Source organism: Salvia hispanica, chromosome 4 (assembly GCF_029641045.1).
Source record: "Salvia hispanica isolate PSC_SH4W2 chromosome 4, Shi_PSC_v1, whole genome shotgun sequence".
NCBI lineage: Eukaryota > Viridiplantae > Streptophyta > Magnoliopsida > Lamiales > Lamiaceae > Salvia > Salvia hispanica.
Genome location: NC_142695.1, coordinates 23,298,167 through 23,306,577, shown reverse-complemented (window position 1 = coordinate 23,306,577; position 8,411 = coordinate 23,298,167). Strand labels below are relative to the sequence as shown.

General features: G+C 35.1%; 1 pseudogene; it reads right to left on the bottom strand.

Annotated features, from left to right (window-relative positions):
• Positions 1–7,143: 7,143 nt before the first annotated feature.
• Positions 7,144–7,662, bottom strand: LOC125194868 (cytochrome P450 81Q32 pseudogene; annotated as a pseudogene).
• Positions 7,663–8,411: the final 749 nt, after the last annotated feature.

Below are 8,411 nucleotides of genomic sequence, written 5' to 3'. Positions count from 1 at the left end.
GCCTCCGATGATATGGCTACCCAGCTTGCCGGAGCTACCTTGGGTAGCCCCGACTGGCCCCAGCAGTTCCCGCCCGCAAGGAAGGAAGAAGGCAGCGGCCAACCGCCCCCGCCCTCGCGCCTCGACTCCATCCGCCCCCGCTCCCTTTGTGCCTCCTCCACCCCCGAACAACACGTTGTGGGCCATCTTGAGTCAACTCTATATGGACGATACATCTCAGATGACTCCAGATCAACTTGCAACATATGAGCAAATGATCCGGGGTCTCAAGAGGCAATTGGGGTTAGAGGACTAGTCTTCCACGTGTGTAAAATTTTTAATTTGTAGGATTTTAATTATGTATTTTTTTATTTTTTAGGATTTTAATTATGTAATTTTTATTTTTTAATGTATTTTTATAATGTAGAAATGTTTTTAATAATTGGAGTATTTAAATTGAATAATAGAATGGTGGGACCCTTGAGCTTGTCCTTAGCTAAGAGCACGGATGTAGGTGTTGTGCTCTTAGCTACGGATAAGGAGTAAAAGTGGGTCCGGACCCACCTTCGTGCTCTTAACTAAGAGCACGAATGGGGATACTCTTAATTTGAATATCTAATGGCTATTATTTAATTGTACTTAGCAATTAAGTATTGAGTTAGTAATATAACACTCCCAGAACATAGAACTCTAAAGCATATATACAAAAAATAGTAGAGAAGACATTTATAGACAAAAGCTAGGAAATTACTCTAGGAAATGCCATTATAAATTTATCTAAACTTGACAGTACAGAGAAATTACTCTAGGAAATGCCATTATACATGTATTTATAGATGATCAATTCTTCTCATGGAATCAATCTATCCTTGAACATAGAACTCTAAAGCATATATACAAAAATAGTAGAGAAGACATTTATAGACAAAAGCCATTCTAGGAAATTACTCTAGGAAATGCCATTATAAATTTATCTAAACTTGACAGTACAGAGAAATTACTCTAGGAAATGCCATTATAAATTTATCGCGCGGAACTCTTCCTCCAGATTCTCGTTGTACACCTCTCGAATGAGAATGGAATCACTCCTTTGCAGCACAGACATTCTGTCAAACACGATGTGGGCTCTCTGAATAATTTGATTCTTGATATGCCAGAACATCCCAACCAAAAATAAATAAAAAAATTTTCCTAAAAAACTAATCGGAGTTAAACAATTGATAAGGAAAGTTACCTCGCTATTCAGTGAAACGCAGAAATTTAGCGACTGAATTTGAATAGGGACGCGGTAAAGAAACGAAGAGGAAGAGAGAAAGAGATGGATGCGTGAAAAGAAACAGAGAGGGAGAGAGAAAAAAGAGAGACGACTCGGAAGGGATGCGCAAATTTAAAATTAAGTATATTTTTATTCCATAATTTTTATGATTTATGTATTATACTCCTAGTTGTTTTAGCAAGCAATATATTTAATTTTAATATTTTTACTCATATGTTAAAATTTAAGATCTGTAGCCGATAATCATCACCACAATAATGACTATCCACATGGAAAAGATTGATGCCCATAGCTAGTGAAAATAATTTTGAAGCTTGTTTTCTTATTAGCAATTTTTGGGCACAGTATAGTTGAAGTTGAATTTCTAGGTACACACACATTATGTACTATAATATTGGATATTTTTATGTACACTTTGTTATTTTTAAGTGTGCTATAATTAAACAGATTTCACTTGAAAACTATGAGTGATGTCAATGACACTTACAAAGTCTAAGCCTTTATCGCATTATGCTTATTCTTATCATAGTGGTGTTCATGAGCTTGAGGTCCTTCAGTCAAAACTCTATGGATAAATGCTGCATGACAGATTAGGTGTAGCTCTATAGCTCGAGATGTTAGTAGACCGGTTGTGGGCGTCGTTCACTTTAAGGTAACACGGTCAGTTCTGAACAAAGAAAAAGAATAATTTCACAACCTAGATAGGCTTAGACTACCTATCGTGAAATGTTGCAATGCCAGTTCAATTATTTCTAAGCCTTACTGAAATAAGATGACGTTGGTGTGGTATAGCACTGAATTGGATCTAACAGCGAGACATGTCTTTATGCTATCTACTGAAAGACGAGGTCTCGTAAATTATTGTTTCTTAATCAATGTACGTTAGCATTGAGCATATGGTATTGATTATGCACTACTTTGACTTACCAAATGGGACGAGTTTTTCGCAACCCAATAAGCCTGGTATATTGGGTAGTGGTAATCAATATCTAGCGGTGCTAGGATTGCTATTATGTTGAATCATGCGCGAGGTGAGTCTCGTTTGATAACATCCTCAAGAGGAGCTTGAAATAAGGTTTTATTATTCGGAACCTAGCTAGTTGGAGTTTGATTACTCTATGAATAATCAATAAGAATTTCTTGCTGAGTCCACTCTTGTAATTAATAAGATATTAATTAATTAAGTCCATAGCAGACAATAATTAATTAATGGATGTTTCTATCTTAAGCGCGGAAAATAAATATCAAGCAATGGAAACCCGGATTACTTATAATTTCTGATTTGGATGGGGAGTGCAATATTACTTCTGTAGTGGCTGCTCGTAATATTCCAATTATAATCTTATATTAAATTGGGGATCAATTTAATTACTAAAAAGCTAATTGGAGGAGCCCATATCCAAAATCTTCCATAGATCCCTGTCTGGGCCCAATATGTGACTTAATATAAATAAGAGAATAAAGGAGACAGAAAAGACACTTATTTTCTTCCAAATATTTTCGTCCCTCTCTCTTCTCTGCAGAAGAACGATTTTTCCTCTCCTCCGTGGGGAAGGTTTTCCGTCTTCTTTATTTAAGTCCTAGTATACTGGTGAGATCAGCCCACCCTGATATCAGTTTACAGTCCGGGAACCAAACAGAAGATCCATGGTTTAGTACTCAAGATCTTCACGTAAAAAAGACGCTAGCTATCTTCGATTCTTTGGAGAATCATCAAGGTACAATAGCTAATCCGTAGAAAAGCATGTTTTAGGTTTTAATTAATTTAAAGCATGATTTATTTGAGTTATGAGCATGATACATGTGATAATTGCGCGAATAGAATCTGTCTAAATAATATGATAAATAGATCAGGATTATTATGTAATCGATTTATGTGAACGCTTCCGCTGCCAACCCCTTCACGAGATCCCTCCATTGGGACTTTGCCCGCTTTTTTACCAAAAAAAAAATATTTTAAACGTATAAAGAAAAAAAACTATAAATCACTATTTAATGTTTCACTACACAATATACATCACATTTTCGATGCAGTCCTGATAAATGTGAATTAGAGGAAGTATAATTTTACCCATATAGAACTCCTTGTGTCTTTAACGTTTTCTTCAAATTGACGTTGGAAAAAAATTCAAAAAGAGAAGCAAGTTATTGGAATAAATAGAGTGAATTATGCAAATGGTCCCTGAATTATGCGTTTTGCATACGAACGGTACCTGAACTTTAAAAATATCATGAGTAGTCTCTTAACTAAGGTATAATCACATTTATGTTACCTTTTCACTATCCATCACAATTTTACACCAAAAATGCCCCCAAGGCATTGAGCGCATTTTTGGACTTTCATATCTAGGTACCGGATATGGTATTTTCTCTATCTCTCTTGAGTATTGGATATGATATTTTCTTATAGTTTGAGTACCTGAAATGATATTTTTCATTTCACTTTGTTCAGATCCTCTTTCTCTTTCTTTCTCTAAAAATTTAGAAAGTAAAAAATTTAAATAAGAAAATACTACTGTTAAATTCCTAAATAAATTAATTATAAAATTTTATTATTTTAAAATTTTTTGTAGCTAAATTTAATTTTGATTGTGGTTCAATTATTTTTTAATATTACAAATTAAAAGTTAAAAAATTTAATTTTTATTATAAAAAAAATAATCAAATCACAATAAATATTAAATTTAGTTACAAATTATTTTGATGTTAAATTTGCAATTTTAATATTTATAATAATATATTTAAAAATTTTGTAGTATTTTCTATTTAATTTTTTGTTTTATAATAGTTAAGAGAAAGAGAAAGAGGATTTAACATAAAGTGATTGAAAAAGCAAAGTGAAAAATATCATTGTAGGTATTCAAACTATAAGAAAAAAATCATAACTAATCCCAGAGAGATAGAGAAAATATATATTCAGTACCTAAATATGGATGTCCAAAAATGTCCTTCATGCCTTGGTGAGCATTTTTTGTGCAAAATTGCGATGAATAGTGAAAAGGTACCGTAAATGTGATTACACCTCAGGAACTGTCCATGATATTTTTAAAATTCATGTACCGTTTACGTGCAAAACGCATAATTTAGGGATCATTTGCGTAGTTCACTCGAAAAAATAAAATTATAGTACTTGTCAGTATTAAGAAGATACAAACCAAGATGCAATAACTTTATTGTACAAAGAATAGCGGATGTTGTATTGGAGATCTGCAGAGATAAATGTACAACATATTGGTAAATAAAACCAAAAAAATAGTGGGGATTCGAAAATATAAATAAAATAAAATCTAAGGGATTCGAAAATATAAATAAAATAAAATCTAAAACACTGTTACGGTATAAATAGATAAGGAGAAAAGAACCGTTGTCAATTTACTAAACAAAAATAACTAGAAATTAGGAATATGGGTGATATGGAAAGTAGTCGCCCACAAGTCGCGTAAATAAGGTTTGCAGCTGTTCATCTCTCAATTAAATGAATATCAAAAAGTTGCACTTTACGATATTCGAACACCTAGTCAATTGAATGTATGGCTAATGATGTACTCCATGTATTCCATAAAAATAGATTAATTGAGAATGACACGGGTTTCCATTTAAGCATAAATCAGTAAATCGATTTGAGAGAGACTAATCTGCTGGTTAAATTGCTAAAAACAAAGATCATGATTACGTCTAGTAGATTCAAAGTGATAACCTAATCTGCTAGTTAAATTGCTAAAAAAAGAGATCGTAATTACGTATAGAAGATTCAAAGTAATAACCTAATCTGCAATGTATGAATCCAGTTGGAGCAGGAAATCAACAATTACACATAATGAATTTTACCATTGAGTACTCTGAAGGAAAGGGTATCAGCATCAAAGCCTTGTTCGAAGTAGTTCTAGTAGAAATGGTCAGGCGCATCAACGTGAGTACTGGCGTGAAGCGGCAAATTCAACTTAGAGATATTGAAGTCGGATTGGAGCCGTTCCCCATACTCCTGAGTAGGGCTGTCAAAATGGATATCGGATATTGGATACCCAATATCCAAACCCGAAAAATCGGGTAATTGGATACCCGATATCCGATTTTTCGGGTATCGGGATCGGATTCGGGTATAAGATTTAAGGATTATCGGGTATACCCGAATTACCCGATTTTTTAAATTTTTTATATATATTTTTAATTTTATAATTTATTTATTCAATTAAATGACATATGAATCGAGTTCAGCGGTTCCAATTCTCCAAACCCAAGCTGACTAAAATTATTTACGCATTGCCCCTCTCACTTTCCCTCTACCTCTCGGCGTTCTCTCTGTCCACTGCCGTTTCCCTGACGCTGCCGCCGCCCATTGCAGTGTAGCAGTGCCTCCCCCCTCTCCCTCTCAGCCTGATTTTGTGAATCTGGGCAGTTCAGGATCCTTATTTCTTAGAAGAATTTCTTTTTGGCTCCATAGTCCATTCCACATGATTTAGGCAGTGTGTATGATGAGCTTTGTGAGAGTCAAGCTGGGAGAAAACTTCTTCAATGACAGCATTCCTAATACCTCAATCTAGCTGCCTCAGCTTATCCTTTTTGAACTGCAAAATATTATGCTCTCTAGTAACAGTCGGAGAACACCAACTCTCATCCAATAATCAAACTAAACTTGAGCAGATGAATCTCTCAAACAATAAGCAATCCTAGTACATTAAAATCGGGACTGGATACCCGAGTCGGGTATCCGGGTATCCAATTAGAATTTCGGATCGGGTATCAGGTACGTGATTTTGGGTTTTTCGGGTTCGGGTATCCGAAATTTTCGGTTCGGGTATCCGCGGATACCCGATTTGACAGCCCTACTCCTGAGCATCATGAGGAAATTGAAGTTGAAGCCTTTTGTAAATAAGTTATGGTGTGTGGCGTGAAATGGAAACTTCAATTCACTAACCTGCAGGTGCGCGGTCGATGATTGGAGGTGGCTTGGTGGCAGAGGTGACGGTGAATCGGAGTTCGGTAGAAGAAGATATGTCTGTTTTACAAAGAGTACACATTGTAGAGAAAAAAACGCGCGACTCTGTCGTTTTTTAAACGATAACACCTGACCAGGAGATTTGAGTATGTCGCAAGTTAAAAAACGCGCAGGTAGCGTGTTTTTTCTGAGCAAAAAAGTGCTAAATCAGGAAAAATGCGTCCAGGCCTATTTTCAAGCCCTAACTATTTAAATAGCTAGGGCATTACTCCCAAAAGAGTTTGGACAGCTGGAGGTGCAATTTGGAAAAGATTTGAAGTCTTGAGCCATTTTTCGAGGAGAATTGAAGATCAAGAGCTCCAATCCACCTTGAGTGGACCCCAAATGGTAGATTTTATGGTTTTTATCATGTTATCTTTCCAAATGGTAGGCTACAAATTTTGGATTGTTCATAGTAAGTTAGGGATATTTTGAAACATGGATTCCTAAGTTATATTGAATGTTTTGATGCATTTGGCTCTATTTATGTTCCTAGGTAACAAAATATGGTTTAACTCGGGATAGGAAGCAAACATTAATAGAAAATTATATATTAAACCTGTAGGAATTGATCTAGAATTTTGGTATTGAATGTGCTTAGATGTCTATCTCGAGCCTACTGTGCGTCTTGTAGGGGTGAGGGGCATGTGTGTCGAGCTCCATGTTGTACAATAGTTTGTCTATCTTGTTGTTATTGTGTTGGATTCATTAATAATTTGTCCAACAAATAAGTTATATAAAACTGACAATATATAGTTTGATTTAAACAATAAGCAAACAACATTGTAACAACATTTTATTTTTCATTCGAAATTATGTCATTTCTTAACACTCAAAATATTATTTGTGATTTAGACAACAATAAAACAACAGTGCAATACAGTACTGTATGATTTTTAGTCTAGAATATTCATCATGTTTGAGTTGCACCTATATCTTTCTTTATCCCATTGACAGCAAGAAACTTGTTCATGATCTCCATTGGCCTACACATAGCTCGTAAAGGCACCAACTTAGGCATAGGTAGCCCATCCCCTTCCCCCAAATCCACCTCCACCAAACCCACTCTCTCCCACTCAAAGCATTGCACCATCGCCGCCAGTGCCCGCCCCACCCCGGGGCACAACCTCCGCATCGTTCCAAATGGCATCAGCCTCTGCGCTTCGACTTCCGCCCCCTTGAAGCTAGTGGCGTCCTCCCACAAGTAGGTAGCCCGGGCGTTCACGAATACGAGAGTGCCACTTGGGATGTCGTATCCCCCGACTCTGCAGTCGGAGGACGATAAGAGCCGGAAGGTCTCTAAGATAATGTTGTGGAGGTAGGGCAAGTTGGATAGGTCTTCTTCAACTACTAATCGGTCGTGTCCGATTTTTGTTTCAAGTTCTTCTCTGACCTTTTTAAGGATGTGGGGAAGGTTGAGAAGAAGAGACATTGCCCATTCTATAGTGATAGCGGATGTATCTGTCCCACCAAATAGTTGGCTGTAATACAATAAATAACTTTAAAATTAAAATTGCATTGTTTGATACACAGGCAGACGAATAATATGAGATTTCATACAAGAAATTTGTACATTATTTTGATTTCATATACTGCCTATAACCTTATATAATTGTAACAAAATGTAAATTCTAAATATGGTACAAACTCCAAACTCCAAATGAGATTTTTTAATGGTTCAGATCATAGTTTGGAGTTTGTATAAATATTTGATGTTTGGATTTGATTACTATCCCCATCCTTATAAAACTATCCAAAGATTATATCTATGAACTACATATTTAAAAAGAATCTTGCAAACATTTTGAAACCCTCAAGTATTACTATTTAGAAATTATAAAAAAAATACATGAGAATTTAGTAAAATACATGAAAATATAAACTAAAATAACTTTTATATAATCGAGCCTAACGCAATCTATTTGTAACACGATGCCCCGGTCAGTTTTGAATTAGTAATCTTCACTTTGAAATATTACTCGAAATAAATATTCTACAACTTGCCTATTCACTTTTATATTAAATCCATTTGAACGAACCAGTACATCGTTTAGATAAAATTGATATTTTAATGAGAATATCTAATGCCAAGGGACAAGTCATAGATCGAGACGTTTAGCAAAATATCTGTACTCGTACATTTTTTTATTGTATCACAGAAATTTGATTCTTAGAATTTTC